This window comes from Taudactylus pleione, unplaced genomic scaffold (assembly GCF_031769625.1).
Source record: "Taudactylus pleione unplaced genomic scaffold, aTauple2 ptg000317l, whole genome shotgun sequence".
Taxonomy (NCBI): Eukaryota; Metazoa; Chordata; class Amphibia; order Anura; family Myobatrachidae; genus Taudactylus; species Taudactylus pleione.
In genome coordinates this window covers 4,524,261-4,547,227 of record NW_028284718.1, presented here as the reverse complement: position 1 = coordinate 4,547,227, position 22,967 = coordinate 4,524,261, and the positions used below count along the sequence as shown (strand labels likewise).

Below are 22,967 nucleotides of genomic sequence, written 5' to 3'. Positions count from 1 at the left end.
CATAAGGAAATATTTTTTTTATTCTACAAATTCATTTTTACATAAATGTATATGGTGTTTTAAAAACAAAAAGCTATTTTCTAAAAATCAATTGAAAAATCCAAAGAAAAAACTTCAGGTAGGTGGCTTGTTGGTCTAGGGGTATGACTCTCGCTTAGGGTGCGAGAGGTCCCGGGTTCAAATCCTGGACGAGCCCAAATTTTCAGATTCTTTGAAATGGTTCTATTATCTTATTGTAGTCAATTTCCTGAGTGAATTTCAACTGAATGTTGTTTTTTCAAAACTCTCAAAATAGATTGTATTTACTAATTTGCACAATTGAATTTTGTTTTTTGTCAAACTGCTAAAATTATTTGTAAGTACTTATCTGCACACAGCATGTGACATGTCTTGGGTTTTATCCATCAGAAAAACTCTGCTGGGCATCATAAAACTTTGCACAGCAATTTTCAAGCAAGTAAACTTAGAAAATTATTGACTATTAGGAAATATTTTATTTATGCTAATATTTCCTCCTTGTACACATTAGTGACTGCTTTAAAATAATATAATTTTCACATAAAATTGGTTAAGATATCAAATAAAACATGCTTACTTGATGATTCTATGATTTTCGTTTTGGGCGCGACAGGTCCCTGGTTCAATTCCCTGACGAGCCCTCTCTTTCTTTTTACGGTGCATCTCATGGTTTATATATATCTGATTTTCTCAATTGGCTAAGTCAATAGCATCAACTGAGTTTTGTTTTTGCCATACTCCCAATAGAATTTGTACATACTTATGAATCTTGCCTTCATAATTTTCCTATTGCCTTTCTTCTATTTATGCATGATTTACACATAGTTTTTTACAAGTCTTGGGTTTTATCGATCAGACAAGTCCAAACTCTGTCGCCATTTTTATATCTTGTCACTGCACTTTCCAAATAAGCACACATAGAAAACTATCAATAGAATCTTACGAAAACATTTTAGTTGTAGTACAAATAAGAGCATACTTATTAAAATTTCAACCGTATTGTGGTATATCAGGAATACTGCAGGTTCCCTTCTGTCTAGATAGCTTTGAATGTTTTAAAAGAATAGTCTCACTTTGAAACACAAAAAGTTCAAAAATGAAATTGCAAGGTTTTCTTTTGCCTTTCTTCTGTGTCTGGAAGCATGATTTGTACATTGCATATGACAAGTCTTTAGCTTCGTCCATGAGAGAAGTCCAAACTCTGTAGGCACTCACAAATCTTGTCCCTGCACTTTTCCTATATGCATACCTTAGAAAACTATCTACTGGACCATAAGGAAATATTTTTTTTATTCTACAAATTCATTTTTACATAAATGTATATGGTGTTTTAAAAACAAAAAGCTATTTTCTAAAAATCAATTGAAAAATCCAAAGAAAAAACTTCAGGTAGGTGGCTCATTGGTCTAGGGGTATGACTCTCGCTTAGGGTGCGAGAGGTCCCGGGTTCAAATCCTGGACGAGCCCAAATTTTCAGATTCTTTGAAATGGTTCTATTATCTTATTGTAATCAATTTCCTGAGTGAATTTCAACTGAATGTTGTTTTTTCAAAACTCTCAAAATAGATTGTATTTACTAATTTGCACAATTGAATTTTGTTTTTTGTCAAACTGCTAAAATTATTTGTAAGTACTTATCTGCACACAGCATGTGACATGTCTTGGGTTTTATCCATCAGAAAAACTCTGCTGGGCATCATAAAACTTTGCACAGCAATTTTCAAGCAAGTAAACTTAGAAAATTATTGACTATTAGGAAATATTTTATTTATGCTAATATTTCCTCCTTGTACACATTAGTGACTGCTTTAAAATAATATAATTTTCACATAAAATTGGTTAAGATATCAAATAAAACATGCTTACTTGATGATTCTATGATATTCGTTTTGGGCGCGACAGGTCCCTGGTTCAATTCCCTGACGAGCCCTCTCTTTCTTTTTACGGTGCATCTCATGGTTTATATATATCTGATTTTCTCAATTGGCTAAGTCAATAGCATCAACTGAGTTTTGTTTTTGCCATACTCCCAATAGAATTTGTACATACTTATGAATCTTGCCTTCATCATTTTCCTATTGCCTTTCTTCTATTTATGCATGATTTACACATAGTTTTTTACAAGTCTTGGGTTTTATCGATCAGACAAGTCCAAACTCTGTCGCCATTTTTATATCTTGTCACTGCACTTTCCAAATAAGCACACATAGAAAACTATCAATAGAATCTTACGAAAACATTTTAGTTGTACTACAAATAAGAGCATACTTATTAAAATTTCAACCGTATTGTGGTATATCAGGAAAACTGCAGGTTCCCTTCTGTCTAGATAGCTTTGAATGTTTTAAAAGAATAGTCTCACTTTGAAACACAAAAAGTTCAAAAATTAAATTGCAAGGTTTTCTTTTGCCTTTCTTCTGTGTCTGGAAGCATGATTTGTACATTGCATATGACAAGTCTTTAGCTTCGTCCATGAGAGAAGTCCAAACTCTGTAGGCACTCACAAATCTTGTCCCTGCACTTTTCCTATATGCATACCTTAGAAAACTATCTACTGGACCATAAGGAAATATTTTTTTTATTCTACAAATTCATTTTTACATAAATGTATATGGTGTTTTAAAAACAAAAAGCTATTTTCTAAAAATCAATTGAAAAATCCAAAGAAAAAACTTCAGGTAGGTGGCTCGTTGGTCTAGGGGTATGATTCTCGCTTAGGGTGCGAGAGGTCCCGGGTTCAAATCCTGGACGAGCCCAAATTTTCAGATTCTTTGAAATGGTTCTATTATCTTATTGTAGTCAATTTCCTGAGTGAATTTCAACTGAATGTTGTTTTTTCAAAACTCTCAAAATAGATTGTATTTACTAATTTGCACAATTGAATTTTGTTTTTTGTCAAACTGCTAAAATTATTTGTAAGTACTTATCTGCACACAGCATGTGACATGTCTTGGGTTTTATCCATCAGAAAAACTCTGCTGGGCATCATAAAACTTTGCACAGCAATTTTCAAGCAAGTAAACTTAGAAAATTATTGACTATTAGGAAATATTTTATTTATGCTAATATTTCCTCCTTGTACACATTAGTGACTGCTTTAAAATAATATAATTTTCACATAAAATTGGTTAAGATATCAAATAAAACATGCTTACTTGATGATTCTATGATATTCGTTTTGGGCGCGACAGGTCCCTGGTTCAATTCCCTGACGAGCCCTCTCTTTCTTTTTACGGTGCATCTCATGGTTTATATATATCTGATTTTCTCAATTGGCTAAGTCAATAGCATCAACTGAGTTTTGTTTTTGCCATACTCCCAATAGAATTTGTACATACTTATGAATCTTGCCTTCATCATTTTCCTATTGCCTTTCTTCTATTTATGCATGATTTACACATAGTTTTTTACAAGTCTTGGGTTTTATCGATCAGACAAGTCCAAACTCTGTCGCCATTTTTATATCTTGTCACTGCACTTTCCAAATAAGCACACATAGAAAACTATCAATAGAATCTTACGAAAACATTTTAGTTGTACTACAAATAAGAGCATACTTATTAAAATTTCAACCGTATTGTGGTATATCAGGAAAACTGCAGGTTCCCTTCTGTCTAGATAGCTTTGAATGTTTTAAAAGAATAGTCTCACTTTGAAACACAAAAAGTTCAAAAATTAAATTGCAAGGTTTTCTTTTGCCTTTCTTCTGTGTCTGGAAGCATGATTTGTACATTGCATATGACAAGTCTTTAGCTTCGTCCATGAGAGAAGTCCAAACTCTGTAGGCACTCACAAATCTTGTCCCTGCACTTTTCCTATATGCATACCTTAGAAAACTATCAACTGGACCATAAGGAAATATTTTTTTTATTCTACAAATTCATTTTTACATAAATGTATATGGTGTTTTAAAAACAAAAAGCTATTTTCTAAAAATCAATTGAAAAATCCAAAGAAAAAACTTCAGGTAGGTGGCTTGTTGGTCTAGGGGTATGATTCTCGCTTAGGGTGCGAGAGGTCCCGGGTTCAAATCCCGGATGAGCCCAAATTTTCTGATTCTTTGAAATGGTTCTATTATCTTATTGTAGTCAATTTCCTGAGTGAATTTCAACTGAATGTTGTTTTTTCAAAACTCTCAAAATAGATTGTATTTACTAATTTGCACAATTGAATTTTGTTTTTTGTCAAACTGCTATAATTATTTGTAAGTACTTATCTGCACACAGCATGTGACATGTCTTGGGTTTTATCCATGAGAAAAACTCTGCTGGGCATCATAAAACTTTGCACAGCAATTTTCAAGCAAGTATTCTTAGAAAATTATTGACTATTAGGAAATATTTTATTTATGCTAATATTTCCTCCTTGTACACATTAGTGACTGCTTTAAAATAATATAATTTTCACATAAAATTGGTTAAGATATCAAATAAAACATGCTTACTTGATGATTCTATGATTTTCGTTTTGGGCGCGACAGGTCCCTGGTTCAATTCCATGACGAGCCCTCTCTTTCTTTTTACGGTGCATCTCATGGTTTATATATATCTGATTTTCTCAATTGGCTAAGTCAATAGCATCAACTGAGTTTTGTTTTTGCCATACTCCCAATAGAATTTGTACATACTTATGAATCTTGCCTTCATCATTTTCCTATTGCCTTTCTTCTATTTATGCATGATTTACACATAGCTTTTTACAAGTCTTGGGTTTTATCGATCAGACAAGTCCAAACTCTGTCGCCATTTTTATATCTTGTCACTGCACTTTCCAAATAAGCACACATAGAAAACTATCAATAGAATCTTACGAAAACATTTTAGTTGTACTACAAATAAGAGCATACTTATTAAAATTTCAACCGTATTGTGGTATATCAGGAAAACTGCAGGTTCCCTTCTGTCTAGATAGCTTTGAATGTTTTAAAAGAATAGTCTCACTTTGAAACACAAAAAGTTCAAAAATTAAATTGCAAGGTTTTCTTTTGCCTTTCTTCTGTGTCTTGAAGCATGATTTGTACATTGCAAATGAAAAGTCTTTAGCTTCGTCCATGAGAGAAGCCCAAACTCTGTAGGCACTCACAAATCTTGTCCCTGCACTTTTCCTATATGCATACCTTAGAAAACTATATACTGGACCATAAGGAAATATTTTATTTATTCTACAAATTCATTTTTACATAAATGTATATGGTGTTTTAAAAACAAAAAGCTATTTTCAAAAAATCAATTGAAAAATCCAAAGAAAAAACTTCAGGTAGGTGGCTCGTTGGTCTAGGGGTATGATTTTCGCTTAGGGTGCGAGAGGTCCTGGGTTCAAATCCCGGACAAGCCCAAATTTTCAGATTCTTTGAAATGGTTCTATTATCTTATTGTAATCAATTTCCTGAGTGAATTTCAACTGAATGTTGTTTTTTCAAAACTCTCAAAATAGATTGTGTTTACTAATTTGCACAATTGAATTTTGTTTTTTGTCAAACTGCTATAATTATTTGTAAGTACTTATCTGCACACAGCATGTGACATGTCTTGGGTTTTATCAATCAGAAAAACTCTGCTGGGCATCATAAAACTTTGTACAGCAATTTTCAAGCAAGTATACTTAGAAAATTATTGACTATTAGGAAATATTTTATTTCTGCTAATATTTCCTCCTTGTACACATTAGTGACTGCTTTAAAATAATATAATTTTCACATAAAATTGGTTAAGATATCAAATAAAACATGCTTACTTGATGATTCTATGATTTTCGTTTTGGGCGCGACAGGTCCCTGGTTCAATTCCCTGACGAGCCCTCTCTTTCTTTTTACGGTGCATCTCATGGTTTATATATATCTGATTTTCTCAATTGGCTAAGTCAATAGCATCAACTGAGTTTTGTTTTTACCATACTCCCAATAGAATTTGTACATACTTATGAATCTTGCCTTCATCATTTTCCTATTGCCTTTCTTCTATTTATGCATGATTTACACATAGTTTTTTACAAGTCTTGGGTTTTATCGATCAGACAAGTCCAAACTCTGTCGCCATTTTTATATCTTGTCACTGCACTTTCCAAATAAGCACACATAGAAAACTATCAATAGAATCTTACGAAAACATTTTAGTTGTACTACAAATAAGAGCATACTTATTAAAATTTCAACCGTATTGTGGTATATCAGGAAAACTGCAGGTTCCCTTCTGTCTAGATAGCTTTGAATGTTTTAAAAGAATAGTCTCACTTTGAAACACAAAAATTCAAAAATGAAATTGCAAGGTTTTCTTTTGCCTTTCTTCTGTGTCTGGAAGCATGATTTGTACATTGCATATGACAAGTCTTTAGCTTCGTCCATGAGAGAAGTCCAAACTCTGTAGGCACTCACAAATCTTGTCCCTGCACTTTTCCTATATGCATACCTTAGAAAACTATCTACTGGACCATAAGGAAATATTTTTTTTATTCTACAAATTCATTTTTACATAAATGTATATGGTGTTTTAAAAACAAAAAGCTATTTTCTAAAAATCAATTGAAAAATCCAAAGAAAAAACTTCAGGTAGGTGGCTCGTTGGTCTAGGGGTATGATTCTCGCTTAGGGTGCGAGAGGTCCCGGGTTCAAATCCTGGACGAGCCCAAATTTTCAGATTCTTTGAAATGGTTCTATTATCTTATTGTAGTCAATTTCCTGAGTGAATTTCAACTGAATGTTGTTTTTTCAAAACTCTCAAAATAGATTGTATTTACTAATTTGCACAATTGAATTTTGTTTTTTGTCAAACTGCTAAAATTATTTGTAAGTACTTATCTGCACACAGCATGTGACATGTCTTGGGTTTTATCCATCAGAAAAACTCTGCTGGGCATCATAAAACTTTGCACAGCAATTTTCAAGCAAGTAAACTTAGAAAATTATTGACTATTAGGAAATATTTTATTTATGCTAATATTTCCTCCTTGTACACATTAGTGACTGCTTTAAAATAATATAATTTTCACATAAAATTGGTTAAGATATCAAATAAAACATGCTTACTTGATGATTCTATGATATTCGTTTTGGGCGCGACAGGTCCCTGGTTCAATTCCCTGACGAGCCCTCTCTTTCTTTTTACGGTGCATCTCATGGTTTATATATATCTGATTTTCTCAATTGGCTAAGTCAATAGCATCAACTGAGTTTTGTTTTTGCCATACTCCCAATAGAATTTGTACATACTTATGAATCTTGCCTTCATCATTTTACTATTGCCTTTCTTCTATTTATGCATGATTTACACATAGTTTTTTACAAGTCTTGGGTTTTATCGATCAGACAAGTCCAAACTCTGTCGCCATTTTTATATCTTGTCACTGCACTTTCCAAATAAGCACACATAGAAAACTATCAATAGAATCTTACGAAAACATTTTAGTTGTACTACAAATAAGAGCATACTTATTAAAATTTCAACCGTATTGTGGTATATCAGGAAAACTGCAGGTTCCCTTCTGTCTAGATAGCTTTGAATGTTTTAAAAGAATAGTCTCACTTTGAAACACAAAAAGTTCAAAAATTAAATTGCAAGGTTTTCTTTTGCCTTTCTTCTGTGTCTGGAAGCATGATTTGTACATTGCATATGACAAGTCTTTAGCTTCGTCCATGAGAGAAGTCCAAACTCTGTAGGCACTCACAAATCTTGTCCCTGCACTTTTCCTATATGCATACCTTAGAAAACTATCTACTGGACCATAAGGAAATATTTTTTTTATTCTACAAATTCATTTTTACATAAATGTATATGGTGTTTTAAAAACAAAAAGCTATTTTCTAAAAATCAATTGAAAAATCCAAAGAAAAAACTTCAGGTAGGTGGCTCGTTGGTCTAGGGGTATGATTCTCGCTTAGGGTGCAAGAGGTCCCGGGTTCAAATCCTGGACGAGCCCAAATTTTCAGATTCTTTGAAATGGTTCTATTATCTTATTGTAGTCAATTTCCTGAGTGAATTTCAACTGAATGTTGTTTTTTCAAAACTCTCAAAATAGATTGTATTTACTAATTTGCACAATTGAATTTTGTTTTTTGTCAAACTGCTAAAATTATTTGTAAGTACTTATCTGCACACAGCATGTGACATGTCTTGGGTTTTATCCATCAGAAAAACTCTGCTGGGCATCATAAAACTTTGCACAGCAATTTTCAAGCAAGTAAACTTAGAAAATTATTGACTATTAGGAAATATTTTATTTATGCTAATATTTCCTCCTTGTACACATTAGTGACTGCTTTAAAATAATATAATTTTCACATAAAATTGGTTAAGATATCAAATAAAACATGCTTACTTGATGATTCTATGATATTCGTTTTGGGCGCGACAGGTCCCTGGTTCAATTCCCTGACGAGCCCTCTCTTTCTTTTTACGGTGCATCTCATGGTTTATATATATCTGATTTTCTCAATTGGCTAAGTCAATAGCATCAACTGAGTTTTGTTTTTGCCATACTCCCAATAGAATTTGTACATACTTATGAATCTTGCCTTCATCATTTTCCTATTGCCTTTCTTCTATTTATGCATGATTTACACATAGTTTTTTACAAGTCTTGGGTTTTATCGATCAGACAAGTCCAAACTCTGTCGCCATTTTTATATCTTGTCACTGCACTTTCCAAATAAGCACACATAGAAAACTATCAATAGAATCTTACGAAAACATTTTAGTTGTACTACAAATAAGAGCATACTTATTAAAATTTCAACCGTATTGTGGTATATCAGGAAAACTGCAGGTTCCCTTCTGTCTAGATAGCTTTGAATGTTTTAAAAGAATAGTCTCACTTTGAAACACAAAAAGTTCAAAAATTAAATTGCAAGGTTTTCTTTTGCCTTTCTTCTGTGTCTGGAAGCATGATTTGTACATTGCATATGACAAGTCTTTAGCTTCGTCCATGAGAGAAGTCCAAACTCTGTAGGCACTCACAAATCTTGTCCCTGCACTTTTCCTATATGCATACCTTAGAAAACTATCTACTGGACCATAAGGAAATATTTTTTTTATTCTACAAATTCATTTTTACATAAATGTATATGGTGTTTTAAAAACAAAAAGCTATTTTCTAAAAATCAATTGAAAAATCCAAAGAAAAAACTTCAGGTAGGTGGCTTGTTGGTCTAGGGGTATGATTCTCGCTTAGGGTGCGAGAGGTCCCGGGTTCAAATCCCGGATGAGCCCAAATTTTCTGATTCTTTGAAATGGTTCTATTATCTTATTGTAGTCAATTTCCTGAGTGAATTTCAACTGAATGTTGTTTTTTCAAAACTCTCAAAATAGATTGTATTTACTAATTTGCACAATTGAATTTTGTTTTTTGTCAAACTGCTATAATTATTTGTAAGTACTTATCTGCACACAGCATGTGACATGTCTTGGGTTTTATCCATGAGAAAAACTCTGCTGGGCATCATAAAACTTTGCACAGCAATTTTCAAGCAAGTATTCTTAGAAAATTATTGACTATTAGGAAATATTTTATTTATGCTAATATTTCCTCCTTGTACACATTAGTGACTGCTTTAAAATAATATAATTTTCACATAAAATTGGTTAAGATATCAAATAAAACATGCTTACTTGATGATTCTATGATTTTCGTTTTGGGCGCGACAGGTCCCTGGTTCAATTCCATGACGAGCCCTCTCTTTCTTTTTACGGTGCATCTCATGGTTTATATATATCTGATTTTCTCAATTGGCTAAGTCAATAGCATCAACTGAGTTTTGTTTTTGCCATACTCCCAATAGAATTTGTACATACTTATGAATCTTGCCTTCATCATTTTCCTATTGCCTTTCTTCTATTTATGCATGATTTACACATAGCTTTTTACAAGTCTTGGGTTTTATCGATCAGACAAGTCCAAACTCTGTCTCCATTTTTATATCTTGTCACTGCACTTTCCAAATAAGCACACATAGAAAACTATCAATAGAATCTTACGAAAACATTTTAGTTGTACTACAAATAAGAGCATACTTATTAAAATTTCAACCGTATTGTGGTATATCAGGAAAACTGCAGGTTCCCTTCTGTCTAGATAGCTTTGAATGTTTTAAAAGAATAGTCTCACTTTGAAACACAAAAAGTTCAAAAATTAAATTGCAAGGTTTTCTTTTGCCTTTCTTCTGTGTCTTGAAGCATGATTTGTACATTGCAAATGAAAAGTCTTTAGCTTCGTCCATGAGAGAAGCCCAAACTCTGTAGGCACTCACAAATCTTGTCCCTGCACTTTTCCTATATGCATACCTTAGAAAACTATCTACTGGACCATAAGGAAATATTTTATTTATTCTACAAATTCATTTTTACATAAATGTATATGGTGTTTTAAAAACAAAAAGCTATTTTCAAAAAATCAATTGAAAAATCCAAAGAAAAATCTTCAGGGAAGGTGGCTCGTTGGTCTAGGGGTATGATTTTCGCTTAGGGTGCGAGAGGTCCTGGGTTCAAATCCCGGACAAGCCCAAATTTTCAGATTCTTTGAAATGGTTCTATTATCTTATTGTAATCAATTTCCTGAGTGAATTTGAACTGAATGTTGTTTTTTCAAAACTCTCAAAATAGATTGTGTTTACTAATTTGCACAATTGAATTTTGTTTTTTGTCAAACTGCTAAAATTATTTGTAAGTACTTATCTGCACACAGCATGTGACATGTCTTGGGTTTTATCAATCAGAAAAACTCTGCTGGGCATCATAAAACTTTGTACAGCAATTTTCAAGCAAGTATACTTAGAAAATTATTGACTATTAGGAAATATTTTATTTCTGCTAATATTTCCTCCTTGTACACATTAGTGACTGCTTTAAAATAATATAATTTTCACATAAAATTGGTTAAGATATCAAATAAAACATGCTTACTTGATGATTCTATGATTTTCGTTTTGGGCGCGACAGGTCCCTGGTTCAATTCCCTGACGAGCCCTCTCTTTCTTTTTACGGTGCATCTCATGGTTTATATATATCTGATTTTCTCAATTGGCTAAGTCAATAGCATCAACTGAGTTTTGTTTTTACCATACTCCCAATAGAATTTGTACATACTTATGAATCTTGCCTTCATCATTTTCCTATTGCCTTTCTTCTATTTATGCATGATTTACACATAGTTTTTTACAAGTCTTGGGTTTTATCGATCAGACAAGTCCAAACTCTGTCGCCATTTTTATATCTTGTCACTGCACTTTCCAAATAAGCACACATAGAAAACTATCAATAGAATCTTACGAAAACATTTTAGTTGTACTACAAATAAGAGCATACTTATTAAAATTTCAACCGTATTGTGGTATATCAGGAAAACTGCAGGTTCCCTTCTGTCTAGATAGCTTTGAATGTTTTAAAAGAATAGTCTCACTTTGAAACACAAAAAGTTCAAAAATGAAATTGCAAGGTTTTCTTTTGCCTTTCTTCTGTGTCTGGAAGCATGATTTGTACATTGCATATGACAAGTCTTTAGCTTCATCCATGAGAGAAGTCCAAACTCTGTAGGCACTCACAAATCTTGTCCCAGCACTTTTCCTATATGCATACCTTAGAAAACTATCTACTGGACCATAAGGAAATATTTTATTTATTCTACAAATTCATTTTTACATAAATGTATATGGTGTTTTAAAAACAAAAAGCTATTTTCTAAAAATCAATTGAAAAATCCAAAGAAAAATCTTCAGGTAGGTGGCTCGTTGGTCTAGGGGTATGATTCTCGCTTAGAGTGCGAGAAGTCCTGGGTTCAAATCCTGGACGAGCCCAAATTTTCAGATTCTTTGAAATGGTTCTATTATCTTATTGTAGTCAATTTCCTGAGTGAATTTCAACTGAATGTTGTTTTTTCAAAACTCTCAAAATAGATTGTATTTACTAATTTGCACAATTGAATTTTGTTTTTTGTCAAACTGCTAAAATTATTTGTAAGTACTTATCTGCACACAGCATGTGACATGTCTTGGGTTTTATCAATCAGAAAAACTCTGCTGGGCATCATAAAACTTTGTACAGCAATTTTCAAGCAAGTATACTTAGAAAATTATTGACTATTAGGAAATATTTTATTTCTGCTAATATTTCCTCCTTGTACACATTAGTGACTGCTTTAAAATAATATAATTTTCACATAAAATTGGTTAAGATATCAAATAAAACATGCTTACTTGATGATTCTATGATTTTCGTTTTGGGCGCGACAGGTCCCTGGTTCAATTCCCTGACGAGCCCTCTCTTTCTTTTTACGGTGCATCTCATGGTTTATATATATATGATTTTCTCAATTGGCTAAGTCAATAGCATCAACTGAGTTTTGTTTTTGCCATACTCCCAATAGAATTTGTACATACTTATGAATCTTGCCTTCATCATTTTCCTATTGCCTTTCTTCTATTTATGCTTGATTTACACATAGCTTTTTACAAGTCTTGGGTTTTATCGATCAGACAAGTCCAAACTTTGTCGCCATTTTTATATCTTGTCACTGCACTTTCCAAATAAGCACACATAGAATACTATCAATAGAATCTTACGAAAACATTTTAGTTGTACTACAAATAAGAGCATACTTGTTAAAATTTCAACCGTATTGTGGTATATCAGGAAAACTGCAGGTTCCCTTCTGTCTAGATAGCTTTGAATGTTTTAAAAGAATAGTCTCACTTTGAAACACAAAAAGTTCAAAAATGAAATTGCAAGGTATTCTTTTGCCTTTCTTCTGTGTCTGGAAGCATGATTTGTACATTGCATATGACAAGTCTTTAGCTTCGTCCATGAGAGAAGTCCAAACTCTGTAGGCACTCACAAATCTTGTCCCTGCACTTTTCCTATATGCATACCTTAGAAAACTATCTACTGGACCATAAGGAAATATTTTATTTATTCTACAAATTCATTTTTACATAATTGTATATGGTGTTTTAAAAACAAAAAGCTATTTTCTAAAAATCAATTGAAAAATCCAAAGAAAAAACTTCAGGTAGGTGGCTTGTTGGTCTAGGGGTATGATTCTCGCTTAGGGTGCGAGAGGTCCCGGGTTCAAATATCTTATTGTAATCAATTTCCTGAGTGAATTTCAACTGAATGTTGTTTTTTCAAAACTCTCAAAATAGATTGTGTTTACTAATTTGCACAATTGAATTTTGTTTTTTGTCAAACTGCTAAAATTATTTGTAAGTACTTATCTGCACACAGCATGTGACATGTCTTGGGTTTTATCAATCAGAAAAACTCTGCTGGGCATCATAAAACTTTGTACAGCAATTTTCAAGCAAGTATACTTAGAAAATTATTGACTATTAGGAAATATTTTATTTCTGCTAATATTTCCTCCTTGTACACATTAGTGACTGCTTTAAAATAATATAATTTTCACATAAAATTGGTTAAGATATCAAATAAAACATGCTTACTTGATGATTCTATGATTTTCGTTTTGGGCGCGACAGGTCCCTGGTTCAATTCCCTGACGAGCCCTCTCTTTCTTTTTATGGTGCATCTCATGGTTTATATATATCTGATTTTCTCAATTGGCTAAGTCAATAGCATCAACTGAGTTTTGTTTTTACCATACTCCCAATAGAATTTGTACATACTTATGAATCTTGCCTTCATCATTTTCCTATTGCCTTTCTTCTATTTATGCATGATTTACACATAGTTTTTTACAAGTCTTGGGTTTTATCGATCAGACAAGTCCAAACTCTGTCGCCATTTTTATATCTTGTCACTGCACTTTCCAAATAAGCACACATAGAAAACTATCAATAGAATCTTACGAAAACATTTTAGTTGTACTACAAATAAGAGCATACTTATTAAAATTTCAACCGTATTGTGGTATATCAGGAAAACTGCAGGTTCCCTTCTGTCTAGATAGCTTTGAATGTTTTAAAAGAATAGTCTCACTTTGAAACACAAAAAGTTCAAAAATGAAATTGCAAGGTATTCTTTTGCCTTTCTTCTGTGTCTGGAAGCATGATTTGTACATTGCAAATGACAAGTCTTTAGCTTCGTCCATGAGAGAAGCCCAAACTCTGTAGGCACTCACAAATCTTGTCCCTGCACTTTTCCTATATGCATACCTTAGAAAACTATCTACTGGACCATAAGGAAATATTTTATTTATTCTACAAATTCATTTTTACATAAATGTATATGGTGTTTTAAAAACAAAAAGCTGTTTTCTAAAAATCAATTGAAAAATCCAAAGAAAAATCTTCAGGTAGGTGGCTCGTTGGTCTAGGGGTATGATTCTCGCTTAGGGTGCGAGAGGTCCTGGGTTCAAATCCCGGACAAGCCCAAATTTTCAGATTCTTTGAAATGGTTCTATTATCTTATTGTAATCAATTTCCTGAGTGAATTTCATCTGAATGTTGTTTTTTCAAAACTCTCAAAATAGATTGTATTTACTAATTTGCACAATTGAATTTTGTTTTTTGTCAAACTGCTAAAATTATTTGTAAGTACTTATCTGCACACAGCATGTGACATGTCTTGGGTTTTATCAATCAGAAAAACTCTGCTGGGCATCATAAAACTTTGTACAGCAATTTTCAAGCAAGTATACTTAGAAAATTATTGACTATTAGGAAATATTTTATTTCTGCTAATATTTCCTCCTTGTACACATTAGTGACTGCTTTAAAATAATATAATTTTCACATAAAATTGGTTAAGATATCAAATAAAACATGCTTACTTGATGATTCTATGATTTTCGTTTTGGGCGCGACAGGTCCCTGGTTCAATTCCCTGACGAGCCCTCTCTTTCTTTTTACGGTGCATCTCATGGTTTATATATATCTGATTTTCTCAATTGGCTAAGTCAATAGCATCAACTGAGTTTTGTTTTTGACATACTCCCAATAGAATTTGTACATACTTATGAATCTTGCCTTCATCATTTTCCTATTGCCTTTCTTCTATTTATGCATGATTTACACATAGCTTTTACAAGTCTTGGGTTTTATCGATCAGACAAGTCCAAACTCTGTCGCCATTTTTATATCTTGACACTGCACTTTCCAAATAAGCACACATAGAAAACTATTAATAGAATCTTACGAAAACATTTTAGTTGTACTACAAATAAGAGCATACTTATTAAAATTTCAACCGTATTGTGGTATATCAGGAAAACTGCAGGTTCCCTTCTGTCTAGATAGCTTTGAATGTTTTAAAAGAATAGTCTCACTTTGAAACACAAAAAGTTCAAAAATGAAATTGCAAGGTTTTCTTTTGCCTTTCTTCTGTGTCTGGAAGCATGATTTGTACATTGCATATGACAAGTCTTTAGCTTCATCCATGAGAGAAGTCCAAACTCTGTAGGCACTCACAAATCTTGTCCCAGCACTTTTCCTATATGCATACCTTAGAAAACTATCTACTGGACCATAAGGAAATATTTTATTTATTCTACAAATTCATTTTTACATAAATGTATATGGTGTTTTAAAAACAAAAAGCTATTTTCTAAAAATCAATTGAAAAATCCAAAGAAAAATCTTCAGGTAGGTGGCTCGTTGGTCTAGGGGTATGATTCTCGCTTAGGGTGCGAGAAGTCCTGGGTTCAAATCCTGGACGAGCCCAAATTTTCAGATTCTTTGAAATGGTTCTATTATCTTATTGTAGTCAATTTCCTGAGTGAATTTCAACTGAATGTTGTTTTTTCAAAACTCTCAAAATAGATTGTATTTACTAATTTGCACAATTGAATTTTGTTTTTTGTCAAACTGCTATAATTATTTGTAAGTACTTATCTGCACACAGCATGTGACATGTCTTGGGTTTTATCCATCAGAAAAACTCTGCTGGGCATCATAAAACTTTGCACAGCAATTTTCAAGCAAGTATACTTAGAAAATTATTGACTATTAGGAAATATTTTATTTATGCTAATATTTCCTCCTTGTACACATTAGTGACTGCTTTAAAATAATATAATTTTCACATAAAATTGGTTAAGATACCAAATAAAACATGCTTACTTGATGATTCTATGATTTTCATTTTGGGCACGACAGGTCCCTGGTTCAATTCCCTGACGAGCCCTCTCTTTCTTTTTACGGTGCATCTCATGGTTTATATATATCTGATTTTCTCAATTGGCTAAGTCAATAGCATCAACTGAGTTTTGTTTTTGCCATACTCCCAATAGAATTTGTACATACTTATGAATCTTGCCTTCATCATTTTCCTATTGCCTTTCTTCTATTTATGCATGATTTACACATAGCTTTTTACAAGTCTTGGGTTTTATCGATCAGACAAGTCCAAACTCTGTCGCCATTTTTATATCTTGTCACTGCACTTTCCAAATAAGCACACATAGAAAACTATCAATAGAATCTTACGAAAACATTTTAGTTGTACTACAAATAAGAGCATACTTATTAAAATTTCAACCGTATTGTGGTATATCAGGAAAACTGCAGGTTCCCTTCTGTCTAGATAGCTTTGAATGTTTTAAAAGAATAGTCTCACTTTGAAACACAAAAAGTTCAAAAATGAAATTGCAAGGTTTTCTTTTGCCTTTCTTCTGTGTCTGGAAGCATGATTTGTACATTGCATATGACAAGTCTTTAGCTTCATCCATGAGAGAAGTCCAAACTCTGTAGGCACTCACAAATCTTGTCCCTGCACTTTTCCTATATGCATACCTTAGAAAACTATCTACTGGACCATAAGGAAATATATTTTTTATTCTACAAATTCATTTTTACATAAATGTATATGGTGTTTTAAAAACAAAAAGCTATTTTCTAAAAATCAATTGAAAAATCCAAAGAAAAATCTTCAGGTAGGTGGCTCGTTTGTCTAGGGGTATGATTCTCGCTTAGGGTGCGAGAGATCCCTGGTTCAAATCCCGGATGAGCCCAAATTTTCAGATTCTTTGAAATGGTTCTATTATCTTATTGTAGTCAATTTCCTGAGTGAATTTCAACTGAATGTTGTTTTTTCAAAACTCTCAAAACAGATTGTATTTACTAATTTGCACATTTGAATTTTGTTTTTTGTCAAACTGCTATAATTATTTGTAAGTACTTATCTGCACACAGCATGTGACATGTCTTGGGTTTTATGCATCAGAAAAACTCTGCTGGGCATCATAAAACTTTGCACAGCAATTTTCAAGCAAGTATACTTAGAAAATTATTGACTATTAGGAAATATTTTATTTATGCTAATATTTCCTCCTTGTACACATTAGTGACTGCTTTAAAATAATATAATTTTCACATAAAATTGGTTAAGATATCAAATAAAACATGCTTACTTGATGATTCTATGATTTTCGTTTTGGGCGCGACAGGTCCCTGGTTCAATTCCCTGACAAGCCCTCTCTTTCTTTTTACGGTGCATCTCATGGTTTATATATATCTGATTTTCTCAATTGGCTAAGTCAATAGCATCAACTGAGTTTTGTTTTTGCCATACTCCCAATAGAATTTGTACATACTTATGAATCTTGCCTTCATCATTTTCCTATTGCCTTTCTTCTATTTATGCATGATTTACACATAGCTTTCTACAAGTCTTGGGTTTTATCGATCAGACAAGTCCAAACTCTGTCGCCATTTTTATATCTTGTCACTGCACTTTCCAAATAAGCACACATAGAAAACTATCAATAGAATCTTACGAAAACATTTTAGTTGTACTACAAATAAGAGCATACTTATTAAAATTTCAACCGTATTGTTGTATATCAGGAAAACTGCAGGTTCCCTTCTGTCTAGATAGCTTTGAATGTTTTAAAAGAATAGTCTCACTTTGAAACACAAAAAGTTCAAAAATTAAATTGCAAGGTTTTCTTTTGCCTTTCTTCTGTGTCTGGAAGCATGATTTGTACATTGCAAATGACAAGTCTTTAGCTTCGTCCATGAGAGAAGCCCAAACTCTGTAGGCACTCACAAATCTTGTCCCTGCACTTTTCCTATATGCATACCTTAGAAAACTATCTACTGGACCATAAGGAAATATTTTATTTATTCTACAAATTCATTTTTACATAAATGTATATGGTGTTTTAAAAACAAAAAGCTATTTTCTAAAAATCAATTGAAAAATCCAAAGAAAAATCTTCAGGTAGGTGGCTCGTTGGTCTAGGGGTATGATTCTCACTTAGGGTGCGAGAGGTCCCGGGTTCAAATCCCGGACGAGCCCAGATTTTCAGATTCTTTGAAATGGTTCTATTATCTTATAGTAGTCAATTTCCTGAGTGAATTTCAACTGAATGTTGTTTTTTCAAAACTCTCAAAATAGATTGTATTTACTAATTTGCACAATTGAATTTTGTTTTTTGTCAAACTGCTAAAATTATTTGTAAGTACTTATCTGCACACAGCATGTGACATGTCTTGGGTTTTATCCATCAGAAAAACTCTGATGGGCATCATAAAACTTTGCACAGCAATTTTCAAGCAAGTATACTTAGAAAATTATTGACTATTAGGAAATATTTTATTTATGCTAATATTTCCTCCTTGTACACATTAGTGACTGCTTTAAAATAATATAATTTTCACATAAAATTGGTTAAGATATCAAATAAAACATGCTTACTTGATGATTCTATGATTTTCGTTTTGGGCGCGACAGGTCCCTGGTTCAATTCCCTGACGAGCCCTCTCTTTCTTTTTACGGTGCATCTCATGGTTTATATATATCTGATTTTCTCAATTGGCTAAGTCAATAGCATCAACTGAGTTTTGTTTTTGCCATACTCCCAATAGAATTTGTACATACTTATGAATCTTGCCTTCATCATTTTCCTATTGCCTTTCTTCTATTTATGCATGATTTACAGATAGCTTTTTACAAGTCTTGGGTTTTATCGATCAGACAAGTCCAAACTCTGTCGCCATTTTTATATCTTGTCACTGCACTTTCCAAATAAGCACACATAGAAAACTATCAATAGAATCTTACGAAAACATTTTAGTTGTACTACAAATAAGAGCATACTTATTAAAATTTCAACCGTATTGTGGTATATCAGGAAAACTGCAGGTTCCCTTCAGTCTAGATAGCTTTGAATGTTTTAAAAGAATAGTCTCACTTTGAAACACAAAAAGTTCAAAAATTAAATTGCAAGGTTTTCTTTTGCCTTTCTTCTGTGTCTGGAAGCCTGATTTGTACATTGCAAATGACAAGTCTTTAGCTTCGTCCATGAGAGAAGCCCAAACTCTGTAGGCACTCACAAATCTTGTCCCTGCACTTTTCCTATATGCATACCATAGAAAACTATCTACTGGACCATAAGGAAATATTTTATTTATTCTACAAATTCATTTTTACATAAATGTATATGGTGTTTTAAAAACAAAAAGCTATTTTCTAAAAATCAATTGAAAAATCCAAAGAAAAATCTTCAGGTAGGTGGCTCGTTGGTCTAGGGGTATGATTCTCACTTAGGGTGCGAGAGGTCCCGGGTTCAAATCCCGGACGAGCCCAGATTTTCAGATTCTTTGAAATGGTTCTATTATCTTATAGTAGTCAATTTCCTGAGTGAATTTCAACTGAATGTTGTTTTTTCAAAACTCTCAAAATAGATTGTATTTACTAATTTGCACAATTGAATTTTGTTTTTTGTGAAACTGCTATAATTATTTTCTAAGTACTTATCTGCACACAGCATGTGACATGTCTTGGGTTTTATCCATCAGAAAAACTCTGCTGGGCATCATAAAACTTTGCACAGCAATTTTCAAGCAAGTATACTTAGAAAATTATTGACTATTAGGAAATATTTTATTTATGCTAATATTTCCTCCTTGTACACATTAGTGACTGCTTTAAAATAATATAATTTTCACATAAAATTGGTTAAGATATCAAATAAAACATGCTTACTTGATGATTCTATGATTTTCGTTTTGGGCGCGACAGGTCCCTGGTTCAATTCCCTGACGAGCCCTCTCTTTCTTTTTACGGTGCATCTCATGGTTTATATATATCTGATTTTCTCAATTGGCTAAGTCAATAGCATCAACTGAGTTTTGTTTTTGCCATACTCCCAATAGAATTTGTACATACTTATGAATCTTGCCTTCATCATTTTCCTATTGCCTTTCTTCTATTTATGCATGATTTACACATAGCTTTTTACAAGTCTTGGGTTTTATCGATCAGACAAGTCCAAACTCTGTCGCCATTTTTATATCTTGTCACTGCACTTTCCAAATAAGCACACATAGAAACTATCAATAGAATCTTACGAAAACATTTTAGTTGTACTACAAATAAGAGCATACTTATTAAAATTTCAACCGTATTGTGGTATATCAGGAAAACTGCAGGTTCCCTTCAGTCTAGATAGCTTTGAATGTTTTAAAAGAATAGTCTCACTTTGAAACACAAAAAGTTCAAAAATTAAATTGCAAGGTTTTCTTTTGCCTTTCTTCTGTGTCTGGAAGCATGATTTGTACATTGCAAATGACAAGTCTTTAGCTTCGTCCATGAGAGAAGCCCAAACTCTGTAGGCACTCACAAATCTTGTCCCTGCACTTTTCCTATATGCACACCTTAGAAAACTATCTACTGGACCATAAGGAAATATTTTATTTATTCTACAAATTCATTTTTACATAAATGTATATGGTGTTTTAAAAACAAAAAGCTATTTTCTAAAAATCAATTGAAAAATCCCAAAAAAAATCTTCAGGTAGGTGGCTCGTTGGTCTAGGGGTATGATTCTCCCTTAGGGTGCGAGAGGTCCCGGGTTCAAATCCCGGACGAGCCCAGATTTTCAGATTCTTTGAAATGGTTCTATTATCTTATAGTAGTCAATTTCCTGAGTGAATTTCATCTGAATGTTGTTTTTTCAAAACTCTCAAAATAGATTGTATTTACTAATTTGCACAATTGAATTTTGTTTTTTGTCAAACTGCTAAAATTATTTGTAAGTACTTATCTGCACACAGCATGTGACATGTCTTGGGTTTTATCAATCAGAAAAACTCTGCTGGGCATCATAAAACTTTGTACAGCAATTTTCAAGCAAGTATACTTAGAAAATTATTGACTATTAGGAAATATTTTATTTCTGCTAATATTTCCTCCTTGTACACATTAGTGACTGCTTTAAAATAATATAATTTTCACATAAAATTGGTTAAGATATCAAATAAAACATGCTTACTTGATGATTCTATGATTTTCGTTTTGGGCGCGACAGGTCCCTGGTTAAATTCCCTGACGAGCCCTCTCTTTCTTTTTACGGTGCATCTCATGGTTTATATATATCTGATTTTCTCAATTGGCTAAGTCAATAGCATCAACTGAGTTTTGTTTTTGACATACTCCCAATAGAATTTGTACATACTTATGAATCTTGCCTTCATCATTTTCCTATTGCCTTTCTTCTATTTATGCATGATTTACACATAGCTTTTACAAGTCTTGGGTTTTATCGATCAGACAAGTCCAAACTCTGTCGCCATTTTTATATCTTGACACTGCACTTTCCAAATAAGCACACATAGAAAACTATTAATAGAATCTTACGAAAACATTTTAGTTGTACTACAAATAAGAGCATACTTATTAAAATTTCAACCGTATTGTGGTATATCAGGAAAACTGCAGGTTCCCTTCTGTCTAGATAGCTTTGAATGTTTTAAAAGAATAGTCTCACTTTGAAACACAAAAAGTTCAAAAATGAAATTGCAAGGTTTTCTTTTGCCTTTCTTCTGTGTCTGGAAGCATGATTTGTACATTGCATATGACAAGTCTTTAGCTTCATCCATGAGAGAAGTCCAAACTCTGTAGGCACTCACAAATCTTGTCCCAGCACTTTTCCTATATGCATACCTTAGAAAACTATCTACTGGACCATAAGGAAATATTTTATTTATTCTACAAATTCATTTTTACATAAATGTATATGGTGTTTTAAAAACAAAAAGCTATTTTCTAAAAATCAATTGAAAAATCCAAAGAAAAATCTTCAGGTAGGTGGCTCGTTGGTCTAGGGGTATGATTCTCGCTTAGGGTGCGAGAAGTCCTGGGTTCAAATCCTGGACGAGCCCAAATTTTCAGATTCTTTGAAATGGTTCTATTATCTTATTGTAGTCAATTTCCTGAGTGAATTTCAACTGAATGTTGTTTTTTCAAAACTCTCAAAATAGATTGTATTTACTAATTTGCACAATTGAATTTTGTTTTTTGTCAAACTGCTAAAATTATTTGTAAGTACTTATCTGCACACAGCATGTGACATGTCTTGGGTTTTATCCATCAGAAAAACTCTGCTGGGCATCATAAAACTTTGCACAGCAATTTTCAAGCAAGTATACTTAGAAAATTATTGACTATTAGGAAATATTTTATTTATGCTAATATTTCCTCCTTGTACACATTAGTGACTGCTTTAAAATAATATAATTTTCACATAAAATTGGTTAAGATACCAAATAAAACATGCTTACTTGATGATTCTATGATTTTCATTTTGGGCACGACAGGTCCCTGGTTCAATTCCCTGACGAGCCCTCTCTTTCTTTTTACGGTGCATCTCATGGTTTATATATATCTGATTTTCTCAATTGGCTAAGTCAATAGCATCAACTGAGTTTTGTTTTTGCCATACTCCCAATAGAATTTGTACATACTTATGAATCTTGCCTTCATCATTTTCCTATTGCCTTTCTTCTATTTATGCATGATTTACACATAGCTTTTTACAAGTCTTGGGTTTTATCGATCAGACAAGTCCAAACTCTGTCGCCATTTTTATATCTTGTCACTGCACTTTCCAAATAAGCACACATAGAAAACTATCAATAGAATCTTACGAAAACATTTTAGTTGTACTACAAATAAGAGCATACTTATTAAAATTTCAACCGTATTGTGGTATATCAGGAAAACTGCAGGTTCCCTTCTGTCTAGATAGCTTTGAATGTTTTAAAAGAATAGTCTCACTTTGAAACA

The 22,967-nt window shown here is 32.7% G+C and overlaps 13 non-coding genes across 13 annotated transcripts; all 13 read left to right on the top strand.

The window, feature by feature from the left end:
- The first annotated feature begins 124 nt into the window (after nucleotides 1-124).
- Nucleotides 125-196, top strand: TRNAP-AGG (transfer RNA proline (anticodon AGG)). The gene has a single exon. It is a non-coding gene; the product is annotated as a tRNA-Pro (tRNA).
- Nucleotides 197-1,413: 1,217 nt separating this feature from the next.
- TRNAP-AGG (transfer RNA proline (anticodon AGG)) lies at nucleotides 1,414-1,485 on the top strand. The gene has a single exon. It is a non-coding gene; the product is annotated as a tRNA-Pro (tRNA).
- A 1,217-nt stretch (nucleotides 1,486-2,702) lies between these two features.
- Nucleotides 2,703-2,774, top strand: TRNAP-AGG (transfer RNA proline (anticodon AGG)). Its single transcript has one exon. It is a non-coding gene; the product is annotated as a tRNA-Pro (tRNA).
- A 1,217-nt stretch (nucleotides 2,775-3,991) lies between these two features.
- TRNAP-AGG (transfer RNA proline (anticodon AGG)) lies at nucleotides 3,992-4,063 on the top strand. Its single transcript has one exon. It is a non-coding gene; the product is annotated as a tRNA-Pro (tRNA).
- Nucleotides 4,064-5,280: 1,217 nt separating this feature from the next.
- On the top strand, nucleotides 5,281-5,352 carry TRNAP-AGG (transfer RNA proline (anticodon AGG)). The gene has a single exon. It is a non-coding gene; the product is annotated as a tRNA-Pro (tRNA).
- Nucleotides 5,353-6,568: 1,216 nt separating this feature from the next.
- On the top strand, nucleotides 6,569-6,640 carry TRNAP-AGG (transfer RNA proline (anticodon AGG)). The gene has a single exon. It is a non-coding gene; the product is annotated as a tRNA-Pro (tRNA).
- Nucleotides 6,641-7,857: 1,217 nt separating this feature from the next.
- On the top strand, nucleotides 7,858-7,929 carry TRNAP-AGG (transfer RNA proline (anticodon AGG)). Its single transcript has one exon. It is a non-coding gene; the product is annotated as a tRNA-Pro (tRNA).
- A 1,217-nt stretch (nucleotides 7,930-9,146) lies between these two features.
- On the top strand, nucleotides 9,147-9,218 carry TRNAP-AGG (transfer RNA proline (anticodon AGG)). The gene has a single exon. It is a non-coding gene; the product is annotated as a tRNA-Pro (tRNA).
- Nucleotides 9,219-10,436: 1,218 nt separating this feature from the next.
- On the top strand, nucleotides 10,437-10,508 carry TRNAP-AGG (transfer RNA proline (anticodon AGG)). The gene has a single exon. It is a non-coding gene; the product is annotated as a tRNA-Pro (tRNA).
- Nucleotides 10,509-14,259: 3,751 nt separating this feature from the next.
- On the top strand, nucleotides 14,260-14,331 carry TRNAP-AGG (transfer RNA proline (anticodon AGG)). Its single transcript has one exon. It is a non-coding gene; the product is annotated as a tRNA-Pro (tRNA).
- Nucleotides 14,332-18,125: 3,794 nt separating this feature from the next.
- TRNAP-AGG (transfer RNA proline (anticodon AGG)) lies at nucleotides 18,126-18,197 on the top strand. Its single transcript has one exon. It is a non-coding gene; the product is annotated as a tRNA-Pro (tRNA).
- Nucleotides 18,198-19,414: 1,217 nt separating this feature from the next.
- Nucleotides 19,415-19,486, top strand: TRNAP-AGG (transfer RNA proline (anticodon AGG)). Its single transcript has one exon. It is a non-coding gene; the product is annotated as a tRNA-Pro (tRNA).
- A 1,217-nt stretch (nucleotides 19,487-20,703) lies between these two features.
- Nucleotides 20,704-20,775, top strand: TRNAP-AGG (transfer RNA proline (anticodon AGG)). Its single transcript has one exon. It is a non-coding gene; the product is annotated as a tRNA-Pro (tRNA).
- The last annotated feature ends 2,192 nt before the right edge of the window (nucleotides 20,776-22,967 follow it).